Source organism: Porites lutea, chromosome 4 (genome assembly GCF_958299795.1).
Source record: "Porites lutea chromosome 4, jaPorLute2.1, whole genome shotgun sequence".
Taxonomy (NCBI): Eukaryota; Metazoa; Cnidaria; class Anthozoa; order Scleractinia; family Poritidae; genus Porites; species Porites lutea.
This window is the reverse complement of record NC_133204.1, coordinates 12,512,317-12,531,759: the sequence shown is the minus strand read 5'-3', so window position 1 is coordinate 12,531,759 and position 19,443 is coordinate 12,512,317. Positions and strand designations below refer to the sequence as shown.

Here is a 19,443-nt window from a genome sequence, read left to right as displayed (position 1 = left end):
CTCATTTAAGACTTTGTTTCCACCAATCCCCCCGGGACATGGAAGCACAAAAGCAAGAGCAAACGTCAACTAAACACATAATTTGCAAATTTCTCCTTAACTGTTCCGTCTGCGTTTGCTTTATAAAAACTTGATGGGAATATAAGGCCGCTGAGGACAAAAACGCGTTGATCCCCGGGGGTACTTAACAAAGTTTAATACGGGGAGGTTCCCCCCGAGTTTCAACCCCTTATCCTTTTACATGCCATTTTTGAAAGAAAAGGTACCGCTTTCGTATCTCTTCCGTTGACAAATGGTACATATTTCACATACCTTGTTTAGGAATTTTCACTTGACTGCTGTAACTTCGTTGTTTTTAAAATAGGACTAAACCACAAAACCGGAACGTTTCCTGGACTTTTGCACAGCCGTAAAATGCAATCTGTTGGCCATTTTGAGCAGGCTTTTTTAAAGAACGAAATGAAAGATTTCTCTGCCCTTTGATATACTTCAACTAGTGAAATCCCTACCTTTTCAAAAACCAGAAGCCTGAAACGAATAGCTTTACTAGATCATGTTTGGACCCAATTGTACGATAACAAACTTTTGGTTCACGGACCTTACAGTGAAACTGATGAATCATCGTGCGCCATTGAGAGTAAAAAAGTGCAGCTGCATTTCACAAAAGGCTGAGAGCATTATTTTTCTGTTTGGGTGGCTCTAGTAAGATCAAACTTCTGAAAATGCCGAAGATACGCAGGGGAGTGGGACGATGATGGTTTACCGCTCCGGAGTTAAAATGATGGCAATGCGATCGAAAGGGGGGATTAATGAAAACCCTAACAAAACCACGGCCTTGATTTATGACCTTGATTGCAGTTTTAAAATATTGCAGTTTATACAGATGGCACCTTTGTTTGCTGCAGAGTGAATCGAATATGAACTTGAACGTTCATACGGCGGAAATAATACAACTTATATGTCCTCTGATGAAAAAGGACGCATCTTTTCCACAAGAAACAACTAGACCCTCCGAGACTTTCAAGTATAACAAAGTTTTAACCAGTCCACGTGTCCTGCGTGTTGCTCATTTCTCGCGTTTAGAGCGCAAATTCATTGGGATGTGCAGAAAGTATGCGCAGTAATAATAGTGGGATAAAAGAAATGTCACGTGGTATTTCAGGCGGCCAATTAAATCTGCTTATAGCAAGAAATCGTGGTCGAATTTGTTATTCTATTCAGAAACAAAAAATGACTAACCTTTTTATCTTGAAGAAAATAATGGCAAATTATGAGTGAAAGTAATCATTGCTACTTTTTTTGGACGAAGTAGCGGCCGTAAATGTCACAACAGCAAGCAGTAATGACGTAAAACCTCGCGAACTCGAACTGTACATTTTTCATGACTAAAATCATCAGTTTGCCCCCGAAATACCACGTGACATTGCTTTTATCCCATCAGTCCTGATGCGCGTGTAAAGATGGCGGATGCTTGAATAAGGTTTATGTCCATCCGCCATATAATGGATGCCAAATACTCAAATGCGCTTGGAAGTCTCAACTCCTGCTTTGGTGAACACAAGCATAGAAAAGCCCTGTGACCATTTTACAGTTGTGAGCTTAGTATCCTAGCCTTTGAGTGAATGTGAGGCAGAGGTTGACCTAACAAAGCTCTTTCTTTTTATCATGGAAATTATGCTTATTAATAAAAAATACCAGTTAGCATAACAGCTACATGATTTACATAATAAAGCAGAAAGGCTTGTATCATCAACTTTAGCCTCGTTGTAAAATGGAAGACAGATCCACTTCAGGGAAGAGTTCCATTGTCCGTTCCTTTTTATGTTTATTGTTATTTTTCTCTCTCTCTCTCCGAAATTTCGACTTAGAAAGGAGCACAAAAGGTTTATTTCTTGCAATTGTAATAAAGATTCATCTGCTTAACATCCAGTGGACTGAGGTGACTTCGTTGACCGATGGAAACCCCTTTTTTCTTAGGTCGTATGGTAGTTTGCCATGGCCACTTTGCAAATGCTCGCTTCCCGTAATGCATTATGGATCTGTAGTCGTAAGGAACTCCCAGGCTGTCAATAGAACCATGGCCATACTTCTTAAAGTTGTGCTTGTTTTCTGAGGGTACAGACAAGACAAATGCAATGTATTTACATAATGGTTCTATTCATTTGGGGTATAAACAAATGAGGATATCGATATTCTCTTTTGCGATTGTGGCTGTGAATGGCGGCACATGATAGCCGTGGCGATGAACATAACAACAAAACGTTTAATCATACACGAGGCTGAATCAACTCACAAGTATCATCACAAACATCCGTTGGAAAGCTTTAGAAATCCGTAGCACGACAAAGAAAAACTGAAACAAACGACTTACAAAACACTTGGGAAACTTGAAGAAAACCGTAGTGAAACTTCAGGTTATTTCACGGTGGCCTCGTGCCCGCCAATGCCGAGGCCCCCGTGCGCATGCTCCTAATAAACAAGGGGGTAAGCCCGCTGGTCAGGATACCAGCAGTTACATGGCTCCCCAAAATGTAAGCCTTGCCTTACATTTTAACAACAACTATAACTATCTCGATAACAGTCCTAAAACTTATTTCCTAGAAAAAGTGTTCATAACAGCTCGGGCTCCTCGTCGGGGAATCCCGGTCTCTAAACATTACGCCTCCAAAAGTAAGACGAGCTTGTTAACAGGCCTTTCCAACTTGGAGCCATTGCCTGTCAGCACTGTCGTCGATCGGACTCGATCTTGATCATCAGGATGCGTGGCTACGACCTTACCCAAAGGCCATCTGTTTCTCGGAGACTGGTTTTCCTTCAGTAATACCACATCTCCAACCTCGAAATTTCTTTTTGGCCGAGTCCACTTGATTCTTGCTTGTAACTGTTGCAAGTACTCTTTGCTCCACCTTGACCAAAACTCTTGTGCTAGATGCTGCGTGCGTCTCCATTTCCTTCGACAGTATAAGTCTTCTCTCTTAAATTCTCCTGGTGGAGGTAGCACGAGCCTTGTCTTTCCTGTCAGCAGCATACTTGGCGACAATGGTGGCTCCGAAAGAGGATCGCTGAGTGTCTCTACCGTCAAAGGCCTGTTATTGATTGTAGATTCTGCTTCGCAAAGGAATGTTCTCAGCGATTCTTCATCAAGACGATTACCATGCTCTCTAATAAGACCACTCATGACGTTTCTGATTGACCTGATTTGCCTTTCCCACACGCCTCCAAAGTTACTCGCGGATGCAGGATTCTTAATCCAATCGATCTTGGCTTTAAGGAGTTCTGCTTTGACCTTTTGGTCGTCTATCTCGTCAACAGCTTTCTTGAGTTCGGCTTCCGCACCAATAAAATTCGTTCCTCTGTCACAACGAATTTCTCTGACTGGTCCTCTTCTACAGATGAACCGTCTCAATGCTTGAATAAAGGAATCAGTTTCTAAGGAGTCTGCAACTTCTATGTGTACAGCCCTACTTGCAAAACAAGTAAACAATGCTCCGTATCTCTTGACGACAGACCTTCCTCGTTGTACGTGCCAAGGGCCAAAGAAATCGACTCCGCAGTAGGTGAAAGGCGGTGCTGGCTCCACGCGCGACTTCGGCAAGTCAGCCATCTTCTGCTCTCCCACGGTACCTCGAAGGTAACGACATGTTACGCATTTGGAAATAAACTGCCTGACCATCGAATTTCCACCAACGATCCAATAGCCACTAGCACGAAGTTCATTTAACGTAATTCCTCTTCCGCTATGGTGTGTTCTTTCGTGCGCGTAGCTGATAACCAGTGCGGTAATGTGGCTTGACTTTGGTAAGATGACAGGGTTTTTGAGTGACTCCGATAGTGTTGCCTTCCGTATTCGCCCGCCAACTCTCATGACACCATCACTGTCTAGGAAGGGGTCTAACGTGCGAAGCGTACTGGTTTTCTTCAGCACAGCCTTCTTCTCCTTTTCCACTTCCCGGCTACCGTACTTAGCGTTCGCATGAACGATTTGGAGACTTCTTATTTCCGATGGAAATGCTTGTCTTTGTACTTGTTTTATGATCTCCACTTCTGCTTCCTGTAAGTTGGCAACGTTAAGTTCTCCACTTGCAGGGGTGTTACTGACACACCTTTGTTCTGGTGATCCAGCACTGGACTCCTTCCCTTTAGACATGACCTTTTCTCTGAGCTTCCTCTTGTACTTTAGGCATAGTGCGACAGCTACCTTCGCTTTGTGCCAGCTTGAGAACCTGAGAAGACTCTCAACTATGACGTCACTCTCTTTCACTACACATGTGTTAACCTTAGTGCTCTTCACTTCGGGGGAATCTGGGTCCACGGTGTCTTTGTATGACTTTTCTTTCAGCCAACTGCTTGTAGGTTTTCTAAGGAAGTCAGGGCCTTGAATCCATTGTGATTTCGCAACAAAGTCTTTAGGTGAGATACCCCTTGAACCTTCGTCTGCAGTATTTGAAGTGGTTTCGACGTAATGCCACTGTAAGGGGGTGGTGTGATCATGAATGAGTTGAACCCGGTTGGCAACATAGACATGAAACCGACTGGATTCGTTACTTATAAAGCCTAGGACGACTTTACTGTCCGTCCAATAGTGATCCTCAATGTTCTCATACTCTAGCTCATCCTTTAGAACATCACCAATCTTGACAGAGACTGAGGCTGCAGCTAACTCTAACCTTGGAATGCTGACGGTCTTTTTTGGCGTCACTCGCGCCTTTCCCATAACAAAAGAGACATGTACTTTGCCGTGTTCGTCCTCGAGCCTTAAATACGAACATTGACCGTAACCACACGTCGAAGCGTCGGACATACAGTGGAGTTGCGTGGACACAATCTTTCCAAACTCCAAGGGTTTAAAGCTTCTTGGTACTTTCAAACTTTCAAGTAGGTACAGCTCATTTCGCCATCTTTCCCATCTGCTGCGGGTGGCATCGTCGACTGGCTCATCCCAGCTATTAGTGTGACAGATGTCCTGCAAAATTTTCTTTCCGACGAGTACTACAGGAGCGATGAAACCCAAGGGATCATAAATCGAGCTGATGGTCGATAGGATGCCTCTCCGCGTGCAAGGCTTATCCTTAAGTTCAATCCTGAAGTTGAACGTGTCAGACTCAATACACCAAATAACTCCTAACGCTCTTTCTATGGGTAACTTGTCCTGGCCAAGTGTGAGGTTCTTCACCTGTTCTGCTCTGTGTTCTTGAGGGATTGAGCTGATGATACGCTCTGTGTTCCCCACAAACTTGGTTAAGTTAAATCCACCATTTTGGCAAACTGCTTTGGTATCCTTTGCTAGCTTAATAGTCTCATCTTCGGTGCTCGCCGATTTGAGAACGTCGTCCACATAAAAGTTCCTTCTAAGGGTGTTGGCTGCTTCTGACCCATATTCATCTTCGTTGTCGTCAGCAGTGCGTTTAAGTGCATAATTAGCGCATGCAGGGGATGATACTGCACCGAACAAATGCACTGTCATGCAATACTCTTCGGCCTCCTTCTGTAAATCTCCGTTTGGCCACCATAGAAACCTGAGAAAACTTTGATCTTCCTTCCTTACTCTTACTTGAAAGAACATTTTTTCAATGTCTGCCATAAAAGCATACTTTTCTTGCCGGAACCTGGTAAGAACACCGAGATCTGCTGAGATCTGGTCCCTGGAGATCTGGTCCCTGGAGCAATTTGTCATTCAAGGAGTGTCCTTCGAATGAGGCCGAGCAATCAAACACCACACGTATTTTCGTTGGCTTTTGTGGGTGATAAATTCCGTGATGCGGCAGGTACCAGGTTCTGCCCAACTGATCTTTAAGATCGTCATCCACCTTCCGAGCGTACCCTTTCGAAATGATATCAGACATAAAGCTGCAGTAATCCGTGTAATACTTGTCATCAGACATTAGACGTTTCTTGAGGCTGTTCAGGCGCTTCTCAGCTTGAGCATAGTTGTTTGGGAGCTCAGTGTTCTTATGTTTGAAAGGGAGGGGCATTTCATAGTGCAAGTCCTCGAGATGAACGATACCAGTTTCCACAGTCTCGTAGAACTTGATGTCTTCGCGCGACATTGATATTCCCTTTTCCTTTTCGGAGAAGTCAAGTTCAAACATTCGTTCAACTGCCTGCGGTGTTATCTGTTCCTTAACCGTCCTTTGAGAGACTAAATATCCTCGCGGGGATGAGGTGTCTTGCTGATTAAGATGAATTCTGTTGCACGTTAAAATGCTACTCTGACAGGGAGTATAGAGAGGACCGTTTATGTACCATCCGAGCAGTGACCGTACAGCATATGGATCTGATTCTCCACCGTAAACAATTTCTCTTGGTCGTAAGGCACTTGGACAGTTCAATCCGATAAGAAGACCCACTTCAACATCTTCCATGTAGGGGGAAAGTTCGGCACTAACATCCTTCAAATGAGACATCCCACTGATTACATCAGGTCGTGGTATTTCACTGCGGTCCTCTGGAATGATGTTTCGCGTGAAAGTTCTGGGCAACTCTAACCTTGCACTCTCGTCCTTGACATTAGCTACGACTAATCCTTCAATGGCCTTCGACGTTACGCTGTGTGTTCCATGGATTGTAGTAAGAGTGAGGTCAGTGCTACTTCCTTCAACGCCAAGAGCCTTAGCTGCGCTTTCATTCACAAACGTTCCACCGCTGGCATTGTCCAGTAAAGCATAAACTCGTATTTTCTTCGCTGGATTACTCTTATGAAACAACCAGACTAGCAATATACCCATGTTAACCGGCACATCTCCAGCTTCAGTTATGTTGCAGATGGCAGTGTGATTGCTACTAACTCGAGGTCTATCTTGAGGTTGGTTCTTGTCACCTTTGTCGTTCGATTTCTTAATTCCATCAGGGTTGTGTAGTGACGTTGGATGCTGCTTGTTGCACGTCTTGCACGTTTGTCTTTCCTTGCAACGCTTTGCAATGTGCTGGTCGCTAAAGCAGCCGAAGCACAGTTTCTTCTCTACTACAAAGTCTCGACGGTCACTCAGAGATTTCTTCAAAAACTGTTCACACTCGTTTAAGTTATGAGGCTTCTTGCATAAAGAGCATACAACAGTCTGTTGATTGCTATCTTCCTGATTTACACCAGTAGCAAGGTTTGTCCCTTTTCCCCTTTTTAGCGGCTTTCTTGTAAACTTAAGATGAGTGCCTCTGTCCTTTTCATCATGATTTGGCTTGCTAACATATTGCTCTGAAAACACAGGATCTGTGGCAAGATCAGCTTGTTCACGCACGAATTGAGAGAACTCTTCGAAGTCGGCTATTCTTCCCTTTGCACTTTTTGTCCTATTGTTCCTTTCAGTCCATTTGGTTCGCAGGTACTTAGGTAACTTTTCCCACAGTTGACGCAGTACATGAGCAGTGTTTAAATCATCCACATGAGACATGCCTTTCATAGCAGACTAAGCTTGATCCAGGGCAATAGAGAAATCTTGGAGGGCTAAACCATCGTTTGGTCTGATTGGTAGCCAAGAAGACAATTTCGTGATGTGGGCATTAGCTATCTTGAAAGGATCACCGAATTGTCTCTTTAAAAGTCTCTTAGCTTCTTCATAGGATCCTTCCACTTTCCTTTGTAGACAACCGTTTATAATTTCTTTTGCTTTACCTGACGTGTATTGACCCAGAAAATATAATCTCTCATTGGAATCTTCAACCTTTGATTCGATTAATGACTCAAAGGCAGTCATGAATAATGGATACTCCATAGCATCACCATAAAACATAGGAGGCTCGTTCGATGGCAAAAGACTCCTTGCTTGCTGGTTGACAATAGTCTGAGACAACTCAGTTTGTTTTCGTTGAATTTCCACAATGTCTTGGAAAGTATTGTCTTTGACTGACAAACTTGTCGAACAACCTTGTGGTGGTGATGGTGGCAGACACCATACCTGATCAGGAGCAGTATACGTAACAGCAGGAGTCGTTGTTAAAGATGGGTATGATGAAGAATGTACACTCGAGGGGTATTCATGGGGTTTCGCTGCGTAGGCCGTAGTCTCTTCCTTACTCCGTAATGCACCAGTATTTATTGGTGTTGTGTAAATGGGTCCTTTCTGAGGTACCGTAAAAGAACTAAGAGGACTAGCTTGTAAAGGCTGTTGATAATCTGTAACGCCTAAAGAACTTACAAGTTGTTGCTGCGAAGTTGGTTCCAAACCAGCAGAGTTACCCGATTGTATTGTACAAATCGGAGGACTTTGTGTATGAACAGGTGCAAAAGTTGACTCTTCATTCTTCATTTCTTCGTAAATCCTTTCTTCTTCCCTTGCTTGAGCTAAACTCTGTTTTAGCTCTAAATGTTCAGCTGCCATTTTAAGCGCTTGCTTTTCCTTCAGAAACGATGCTTCAATTTCCAATGCTGCAACCTTAGTTTTTGCTTCTATCAACTTAGCTTTAGATGAAATTGAAGATGAGGTGGACCGTTTAGAGTGATTTGACTTTCTTGTGCGATGAGACCCACTAGAGATAACAGAGTTTACTTCATTTGACTAATGCCTTTTCGCCTTGGACAAATATTCAATGACAGACTGTTTAAATTTAAAGACATCTTCATCGTGAGCATCGTACCATGAATTAGCATTAACAATAACAGTTTCATCTTCTAACGCGTCAACATAATTATCCTGAGCATCTTGCAGTTTAACAAGCAAATTGTTAAGACCTTCCATTTCAACTGACACAAATTCATAATTCTTAAGATCAGCAAGTAGCGGTTTCATTTTGTTTATCTGTCTAGTTACGTGACGTAACGCCACAGTTCTATGATCCTTTAACCTTTGTAACTCGTGTTGTTTACCTTTATCCGTTGGAATTTTTCTCCTTTCGCCCACTCCTAGCGCTTCAGCATCACTGACCGTAGATTTTACTCCCATATTCAGCGAACCTTGAACCTTTACTGAATTAGGAAGTTCCGTTTCTGATGCTGCATCCGTTGGCTGAGTGTTAAGCGGCGATATAACACGAAACAGTTCCGTATCCATTGTTGGGGCGTGCGAACGCGAAACTTGCAAGCTCAGCAAATTGTCATCCTCAAAATAAGCCGCAAATTCCCTGCCTTCACCTTCCTTGACCGTAAATATCCCCAAAACCGTAAAACCAGATCAAAACTATAGATGAATAGAAGCACCACCGTAACTATCCTTGTAAATCCATAAAGTCCATGAGGTCGTGAAATAACTGTGGCTGTGAATGGCGGCACATGATAGCCGTGGCGATGAACATAACAACAAAACGTTTAATCATACACGAGGCTGAATCAACTCACAAGTATCATCACAAACATCCGTTGGAAAGCTTTAGAAATCCGTAGCACGACAAAGAAAAACTGAAACAAACGACTTACAAAACACTTGGGAAGCTTGAAGAAAACCGTAGTGAAACTTCAGGTTATTTCACGGTGGCCTCGTGCCCGCCAATGCCGAGGCTCCCGTGCGCATGCTCCTAATAAACAAGGGGGTAAGCCCGCTGGTCAGGATACCAGCAGTTACAGCGATAAATCGTTCAACCTCGTTTCGAGGGCTCCTCTCTCGTGGATTCCAAGGGAAAGGCCACAAGGACAAGATTGATGAATTGTTAAAACAGACCGATTTTTTAAAGTAAATAAATAGGTAAATAAATGAATTAAAATAAGAGGAAATTGCAATATAAGTTTTCTCGACATCACACCCTCGAACCGCCTACTCTTCGGTCGCTTCACAAGAAAGCTGTCAAGCTCTTTCCTGGATTCGGGCCTCCCTCGCGATTGAATTCGTCCCTCATTTAGAGTTTTCGTGCTTCATGCTACATGCTGTATGCCTCAGCACCATATGTCATCAATTCCACTGAGTGCCTGAAACCAAGACCCAGAACAGAAGCGGTTCATCCTAACAGAAGAAACTGACGTCTTCCAAGTGGCAGGAATTCAAACATTCAACGACATTGTACATTAAGTGCAGAATACTTTTAAAGGATGAATCTTGTATAGTGCATCTACTACCAACAATCAAGAGATGCAACCACTGAATCACTGACTTGGGCGCTGAAAGTCAGTATTATTTTTCAGTCTTTTAATAAAGATAAATACCTTCTTTGATGTTTTTCCAAACAATTTCCACATAATTATCTCGATCAGGACGGCTCTGTTCATGCCAGAATCCTGTGAAAGAAGTAATCCGTGATAATCGTGTTGTAGTGTTTCACTTCCCTAATGGTATGTACTTACTATGAACTGTAAACCTCCTATTATATGTTTGAAAAAGAACGGCCTGCTTATTTCAAAATGATCATGTTAGTAGGCTACAAACAAAAAAGCTGGTAGGGCCCTTAGAGTGCAGAGGGCGGGTGGAGGACGGAAGGCTACTATTTGCCGTCATACAGGTACTGCTATGGGCGCTAAATGTAGAAATCAAGAAACCAAAAACAAGTGAAAAAATAGATAAGGAATATAAAATATAATAATAATATAATATAAAATATAAAATAAAATAAGATAAAGGAGAAAAGGATAAATCCCAGAAGTCTCCTATTTCCTTTACTGCTATCAGAGGAAAGGCAGGCTATCATTCAATTACAACGTCTTTATTGAAATTGAAATTCCCTCAACTCTTGTTTGGCTCTCTGTTTTAGTATAAAATATCTGCCTTTCAGGGAGTCAAATAAATCTTGAGTTGATTATTGGTTAATTTCCTTTAGGATTAATTCCAATATATTATTTCGTCCGGCTGCGAATGTTGGTGGATTCCCACTTTGAAAATAACGAGGATGCTCGTCGTTTTGCTTACTGGGAAGAAAGCATACATTTTGGTCTCACTTAGGGTGTTCAGGACAAAGATCCGATATTTTTTTATCCATAAACGGTCTAAGATACCTTTTAAAGTAAATAAGAAAGTATACTTGTACCTAAAGCATGACCAATCTCGTGAACAACAATACCATGGAAGAAACAAAAGTTTCCAATGGAAATTCTCTGCTTGCCACTCTTAAGGCAGCCTACGTGAGACCAGCAACTGCAAAAATTCAGGGCATTTAAAATTACTTCAAATCGATAAACTTAAGTGCTAAAAATTAATCCTAGACCTGCCCCGGAAAGACCCAAAACGCGGTCTCTTTTGATTCGTGCATGTTTAAAGTTTGTGTTTAGGGTTGAGAGAAGGAGATTAAAGGGGCACGAGAATGTTGCTGTTTTAGGATTTTTTTCTTAGGTCAATCTTTACTTAGCACCTTTACTGATCCATACAAAAATGCTCTAGTAAAGTTATGAAGACTGGTGGTAGGAAACAATTTTCATTAAGGAGCACTAACTATAACAAAATAATGTTTTGGTGATTTTTACAGGCATATCATTAATACTTGAGAAGGTTGGCCCAACGTTCTCAAGTTTCAATCCATGTCTATCCTTGCCAACCGTTGCAAGAAACAACAAGAAACAGTTTCGATTCCTAAAATAACAAATCAGGACCATTATTTTTGGAATTCAGTTGATGCGAAGCAAGTTTTAGCTTGTTAAAAAGATAGCAAATATCACCTTTATCGCCCCATGTAAGGGAATGCGGATTCCGGAATCCGTGAAATTTTTGCTTGTGGAATCCGGATCCTGGGCTTTGGAATCCGAAAATACTCAGCTCAAGGAATCCGGAACCCTACTAAGGATTGGAATCCAGAATCCAAGTTCTACAAAGGTGCCTGGAATCCGGAATCCACGTTGTGGAATCCAGAATCCAAGACTGTCTTGGATTCCCTTACATGGGGTGACCTTTAAGTCTGCCTAACGAGCCGAGAAACGTTATCACGTCGACAGAGCGATTTTCGTATGACCTTGAAAAATGGTTTCGGTAAGTGTTCGTCATTTGTTTTATCAGCCAATGGATTAAAAGATCAAAACATGACCTCTTCGTTTTCCCGCCAAAGAAAACCCTAATATGGAGAACCCATTGTTCAATTGGCCAATCGTGTTAGAGTATGACGTCAAAGCAAAGTATCGGTTGATTTCTAGAAAGTTCTCGGGCATAACGTTTTTCCACCCGAGCGTCCGCTTAACCAAACAAAGGTCACGCGCGTTTATATCCGTTCGATAAACCATTCAAATCGCTCTATTTCGTTCGTTTGTTGTTGTTTTTTCTTTTTTCGCGCGTTTTCGTTTAAAGGTCATACGAAAATAGCTCTATCGAAACAGCCTTCCCACTAAGTATTTTTCAAATATCAACAGGAGTAGTTTGAGGATATACATGTAGTTTGATGAGAAGACAGTGGATTTCAGTTTACTGAATTTGCCCGGCTCTCGTGCCTACAGTAGTTATCCATAATCTTAATTAAAGTCTCTACTTTTCCTTATCCTGTACAATTTAAGATTTTTCACTGTTATTCAATTTTGTATTAATAGTCTTCAACGTTAGTTGTATATTATTTAACAATTATTCGCCGAAGGCGAAGTTAATATTGTTGAATATTCAACAATATTAACAAAGCCTGAGGTGAATAATTGTTTTAGTATATTCACACGAAGTGATCTCAACAGAATCAGAAAGGAAACCATTAAAAAACGATTAGTTTGATTGACGGGTAAATTCACGCGTGAACACGAAGCCGTAAACAGTGGATGCGCAAATGTTAGATCTTTACAGTATCTTCAAACATGGGAAATGATAGTTTTAATCTTTTTGTATCGAGTTTTGTAAGCTTTAGCATCATTACGGTTTAAAAGAAAACGCCGAAAATTTAAATTACTTCCCACTTCTGATAAGAAAAAGTAGAGCTTTATTTGTTTCTGTCAACTCACCGTGAATGCTAAAGTTTTCTTTGTCGCTTCTTGCAAATGCTGTCAACAGCGGCTACGATCAAGGTGAGCGTTGTTTATCTCCAAAGTTCTTTGCCTTGTTAACTTGCTGGCACACACAATTTTCGAAATATTTGCCTTCCTCTTTTCTCCATAAATTAACTTCTATTTATAGGCAAACTTGATCTTGCGAGGAAATCCCGAAATCACAAATTAAATGACAGTGACAAAGCGACCTCGTAGCTTCGAGCGTACAAAAAGTCAGCTACAGTAAACCACTTCACAATAAATCACGCTGTTTAAGAGCCAATGTCTGCAATTTTCGAGAATCGGTTGACAGTCGTGAATTTTTGCATTTCTTCATCTTTTGCCCAAATAATCTTTATAGTACATTAATTTCAAAAATCACCTTAAAACTTGTAACAGCTTTTTATTTTTTCAGGAATCAGGCAAAGTTTGAAAAACTCTAAATCGGCGCTCTTTCGAGTATGAAATTAGCGAAAATTGAGCATTTTCTTCGCGGTCGTACATAAAAACGGAATAATGTCTCTAGATGAAATCAAGTCACAAAACAGACACACATTTTTACTATATAATTCAGGAATTAACTTTAAATAAACCGTTTAAATGAGACTGTACCGGCCGCAAGAAGAAACACGGTTTGAGCACTTTTCAAACATGGCAAATTTGACCTAACTTCACCATCGTAAAAACCCAGTTGGTACATGGAATTTCAATATGAAACAAGAACTGTATTGAAGCATATCCTTTGCTGTTGTTTGTGTTAAAATATTTCTGGCGGCATTCCAAATGCGCACCGTCGAGAGACCAAAACCTGAAGGGTATTTTGACACCAGGAAAGCGCGTGCAAAGAGCAAGTTTCGACGCTTGGAATATTAATCCTTTCAAACATAAGTTACTTCGACATTTAAACCCTAGTCAGAGTTGTAAGGGTTTCAGATTATATCTCGGCGTTTCTGTTTGGTTTAACGTGATTCCTTTCAACTGATTTTTGCGATAAACCATAATGAAGAGACACGAATACGCAGTTCAAATCACAGTTAGTAGAGGGGAATATTGTCGAGATACTCGCTTGCTATAGTTTTAATTGTATTGAAACCTTAAAATCTGAAAAGTTATTTACTACCTGAACTTAAATGCTAGACGGGGTCACAGTACCGAAAAGTAAAGTCTGCATCAAGGCAGAATCAAAGTTAAGTTTGTGTATGTTTCCAATCTGTCAATACGAGGGAAGATGACATTCCGGAAGTGCGTGACGCGTAACGCGCCGGAAAAGATATTCCTGGTATAAATGTCTTACGGTGCAAATCTTTGATGTATGTTCGTTTTGCATCTGGCACATATTCAAACTTGGTTTGTGGCGCCTGTGGCCCCAGTAATGCTGAATGTATTGCGATCACTTGGTATGCTCCTGAATTGTTAGTCACGTGAGTATGTAGGGCATCGAGCCTACCATGCTAATGATAAAAGTAAGGTTTTCTACATTTACGTTGGGTGACCTTTGTTTGATCCACAAAATTGGCGCATGAAAATAAGAGTTTGTCCTCACCATTGCTAAATGTTTTTTGTTCCGGGTGGCGGTGCAACAAATCACGTGGTACCGTTCTAGATCAGGTTACTGGCTGCTCATAGAGAGGTCCATAAAGGCACATTGATTGATGACTCTGTATGGCCTGAAGAAAATGATTTACGCAGACGTTTTCTGAGCGACGAAGGTGCAGCTTTTACACTCCTTTTTCGTTTCGAAAATGGACGAGCAGGCGAGCGAGATCCCCTAGCGCTAATGGTCAATAAATCCCCTGAGGTTTTTATTTTCATACGCGAAATCGATATGAAAGGCTATTTTCAGCCTTTTATCTCTTTTCCGCGCAACGTATTTTGGTTAAAAGATGATAAGTAAAATGGCCGAGGCATTTTAAAGCATTTTTTCATTTAGGCGACGGATTTTGACGTTCTGAAAAAGAACTTGTCAGTCTTGTCAGTGAATTGGTTTATTTTCTAGCCTGCGAAAGAGTGCCGGGGGGTGGTGGCGGAGAGAGCCAGGTGACTATTCCTTTTTTTAGGCGGGATCTAGCATGTACGTGCATTCTGGTCAAACGCCATAATGTGTAGACTGGCCTTTAAGGGGCGGGGGATCAGATCGTCAACAGCAGGTTGAGTCTAGCCAGAAGATACCCTTGCTGCAGAGGAGCAAAGCAATACTACTTCCAGTAATTTAAACATGTTGAATACTTGTATTTCGCTCATCAAATGTGTCCATTGTCCATTGTCGATTTTTTGTTTTTCAGGAATGTTCTTTTGCGGAGCATCGGCCAATTTTTCTTTAAACATTTTTACTCGTTTCCATTTCCCTGCTCTACCTTCATGATGCATATGGCGTACGTGTGTTCCTAAATCCCTCAATTCATACTGAGGTGATCGACAGAGAAGTCTATACGCCAAGCGGGGTTAAGATCAGTTTATTACAAGCAAAGGCGCGGAAGTAAGTGCAAATAAAAGAGAACTAGTGTGAAAAGTTTTGCAGACTCAGCTTACTCTATTTGTTTTCTTTCTCTATTTGAGTTTCGGCTTGTACTTCCTAAAATCAAGTTTAGTTCGACATGTTTTGGGAATATAAAATATAAAAATAATAAAAAAAAAACAGTGTTAATTGTCATTTTATTTTTTCTTGTAAACCCGTGCGATGATTTATCCCTGTCTGTACAGTTGCGTGACAAGACTCAAATCACACACGCTTCATCACGCAACACGGAGTTTAGTCCGTGGTTAAACGACGGAAGATTTCAGTAAACTGCGGCCAGTTGCAGTTGAAACGACTGTGGTAAGTAAAATTCTTAAAGATCTCGTATCTCATTTAGAGCTAGCAAGCCGTTTCTAGTGGTTTTATTTTAGGTGCAGAAACTCGAGGTCAATATTTACACTCAACACGAAATTAGCAGCGTTGTCTTTTTCAGCTACTTGCGTGCAATCAAATGCAGTGTTAATCTACTTAGTTCTTTTTTATAACCATCAAATTGAAAAGTGTTTTTCATAATATCTTAAGAGCTTCCCTTAATGTGCCTCTTGTAAAGGAAGCTAAGTTTGCAAAAACGTTTGTGTGCCTACACTCGCCGCTAGTTTGTTGCAGCGTTCCAACGTGCGAAACTACCATGCACGTGTCGGTGTCTCTGCGAAGCACTTTTGAAATGCCGCCAAAAATTTTTTAACACAAGAAACGGCAAAGGATATGCTTTAAAATAGTGTTTGTTTCATGTTGAAATTCTATGTACCAATTGGGTTTTTTCGATAGTGAAGTTACGTCAAATTTGCCATTTTTGAAGAGAGCGGAAATCGTGTTTCTTCTTGCGGCCGACACAGTCACATTTAAACAGCTTATCTGAAGATAATTACTGAATTTTAAAGTACAAGTCTGTGTTTGCTTTGTGACTTGATTTCACTGAGAGATATCATCCTGTTTTTATGTACGAGCGCGAAGAAAATGCTTAATTTTGGCTAATTTCATACTCGAAAGAGCGCCGATTTAGCGTTTTTCAAACTTTGCCCGATTCAGGAAAAAATAAAAAGCCGTTACAAGTTTTAATGTGATTTTTGAAATAAGTGTACTATAGAGATTATATGGGCAAAATATGAAGAAATTCAAAAAATCACGACTGTCAACCGATTTTCGAAAATTACAGACATTGGCTCTTAAACACCATGAAGTCTTTTCTTGCCTTCAAAGTCATCAGCACTTGGATATTCGCGTATTTTCAAAAAGGCTTTACCATGAAACTTTGGCAAAACACCCTGTTCACGACAGCGATTTTGTTCTGCTTTATATTGATTGCCTAGCGCAGTGAATATAACGTCATAGTCCGAGATAGCTAACCAATCAGATTGCTTGAATTACCAAGATCACTGAGTGTGTATATACTTATCTATGTTATTCATCCAAGATATTTTTAAATTATAAACTGTTGAACATTTCCCAAAATTATTTACCCATCACCCGAGAAAAACTCCACGTAATTTTTTTGAGTAGTCCTGGGCACAAATCTGATGCAGGTTTTTTTCCTCCCACTCTTTCATGGCACTATATATTGCTCTTTCGGTCGGCCCCTTAATTCCAAGTGCATTCAAAAACTTGTTTTCTGCAAAAAGCAATTTCACATGGTAAAGAAATCAGTCTCGTTTAATGTATTGATGACTAACATGCATCCCTCCTTAGAATATATAATTTCAGTTTCAGTTTCAAGTTATTAAATGGAGTGAAAGACTAAGTGCCCACGGTGGCCTCTTATAACAGGAAAACCCCTCAGGTACGATGGTTTTATTGTGTCGAAATTATACTGAGGAGGTGGTCTTTGGATACCTTATCTTGAAAGTATTGTGATAAAAGGGGTGTCGTTTGACGATACAGTACCAAAAGAGAAAAATACCAAGTACAAAGTCAAGCCAATTACAAAAGGTCAGAAAGCTTAAGGATCATTTATCGACCATGTCTGATTCGTGACGAGAACATAATTTTCCAAAGTTTTTACCCCGCGGGTATACTCGTCAAAGCGTTATACGAGGAGGCTCCAGCCAGAGATCCAACCCCTTACTCTTTTAGAAACATGCATTTTGCGACAGAAAAGGTACCTTTTTGGTTAACCTACCCTTGAAAAATGATGCTTTCTAAGCTCCTAAAACAGGGGCGAATATGGTGCGTATTTTAGTAACTTTTAAATACAAAAATAACAGATTTCCCCATACCCTTTGATATACCTGAAGCCTGAAAGAGGACCCCTAAGACTTTAAAAAGAGTTCGCCTAGGTTTTTCCGGCCCAGAGTAGGTTATTTACTCAAAACAATTAGGTATGAACAATACACTTCAGCGCCCCTTCCCTCTCTTGGAAAAGTGCCAAATATATTGCACTTTTCTACGCTAATTTCATACTTGCGCTTGAATGAATGGTGTAAGGGCAAGTTCCACCCGGCCACATTCCTAAACGTGTCAATCCTCTAGCTCCCGCCAGATCTGTTGGGTCTAATCCATTCTCCGCTGTTCGAATCTGGGCTTCTGTTAACATCATATCACCTTCAAATTTTCGATACCCTGTAACCAATCAAAGAACAGCCAAGCAGATTGTACAATTTCCCGGGCACGTAACGTAGTGCATATATCAGTACCGTTTTAGTCTCACTTGGAATGGTCTTTATCATGAAAGATCGTTCATGATTAGAAAAACTACTATTTAATGCGCCGAGGAAACTTTTAACTAATTCTAACTAGACCTACTAAGGCATGGAACATGACTTTCGATCACTGATAAATCAAATGGTCGAGACTGTTACTTACCAGTAAGAAAACGCTGAACGGCGGGCTTTTGCTTCACCTGTTCGACCAAACTGCTTAGACTTGCACAATCAGGACCGAGCAAAAGTTAACCTTTCAGGGCCTGACGACCTTTATTCACCCAAAATCATACTGCAAAGCAGCGATGCTATTCAACCCAAAGCTTGGTTTAAAGTCATTTTCCAAAATCTCCCTTCATTGACACATACATCAGCCTTAGTAAAAGTGATTTTACTTCGCCTGTCGCGTTCTCGTTGTGATGAAAGCTAAGATATTGAAAACGTCTTGAAACCAAGAGCTATAGTGTATATATGCTGGAGGGGGCTTTACCCTTAAGTAAGTTCAAGCGTGCTGGATTATCGAAGGTGACAGGCTCGACTAATCAGTCCCCCTTTTAAAAGCATTTTTACTCCGAAAATTTTCAAAAAGCCTTGGTACGATCAAGGCTTTGAAAGTTTCATTAAAAAGAAAAAGAAAAAGAATGTGTGTCAACAGTCTACTTTTACCTCTTTTTCCAGTATCATCGTTATTGACAGGAATCCCCAGTGTCGAGGAAATGGCGAGAATAAGAAATAAATACCACATTTTAACGAAGAATGCGTCTTGGCCTAAACAATTCTCGTAGGTTAAAGGCTGGTCTCCTCGATACGTCTCTCCGATATATCAACCTAATGCTGTTTAATCAAGATATAAATTCTTCGTAGCTAGCAGTATTTCCAAGAGTTCAAAGTGCCAGTATTTGGTCATCTGCCTTAATCCAACCAATCCGAACACGAAATAATTGTCAAACTCTGCCCCTAGTCAGGTAACTGTTAAACCAGCTGCAAGGGCTCACGAAAAGTATATTTGTAGTTTTTTTTTACATAAAGGCATTGCTTGCATTACATTTCTATTTACATCAGCTATACAAATGTTAGACATAATTAGTAGAAATCAGGAGCAAAAGGTGGGAAAAATTCGCCCAGTAATGATTGACAATTGCCTTTTTCAGTGCCAAAGAAAAAGTAGGAACATCATCATCAACTAATTTGTACGTTGCAGTGTTTATTTGAAGTTGCTGTTGTTGTTGTTGTTTTGTTGTTAACTTTCCTCCCGCATTTTTTCCTGCAAGTTATTCTTTTTCGTCCGGACGGGATATTCCTCGAACAATATCTTTGACATCACTTCGTCACTAGATTTGTCAGAAACAGTGATTACCATAATAATAATACCCGTCACATTCAGAGTCATTTTCAATGAGGTTCTCCTCAATTGCAGAACTTAACTCAAATTCGGAAGAGACAATGATGACAAAAATGGAATTTTTTCTATCTATTTCTTTTATAATTTGGAGCGCTTGCTCGCGTAAGGACAA

General features: G+C 40.8%; 1 pseudogene; it reads right to left on the bottom strand.

The window, feature by feature from the left end:
* Window positions 1-1,765: 1,765 nt before the first annotated feature.
* Window positions 1,766-18,928, bottom strand: LOC140934222 (blastula protease 10-like; annotated as a pseudogene).
* Window positions 18,929-19,443: the final 515 nt, after the last annotated feature.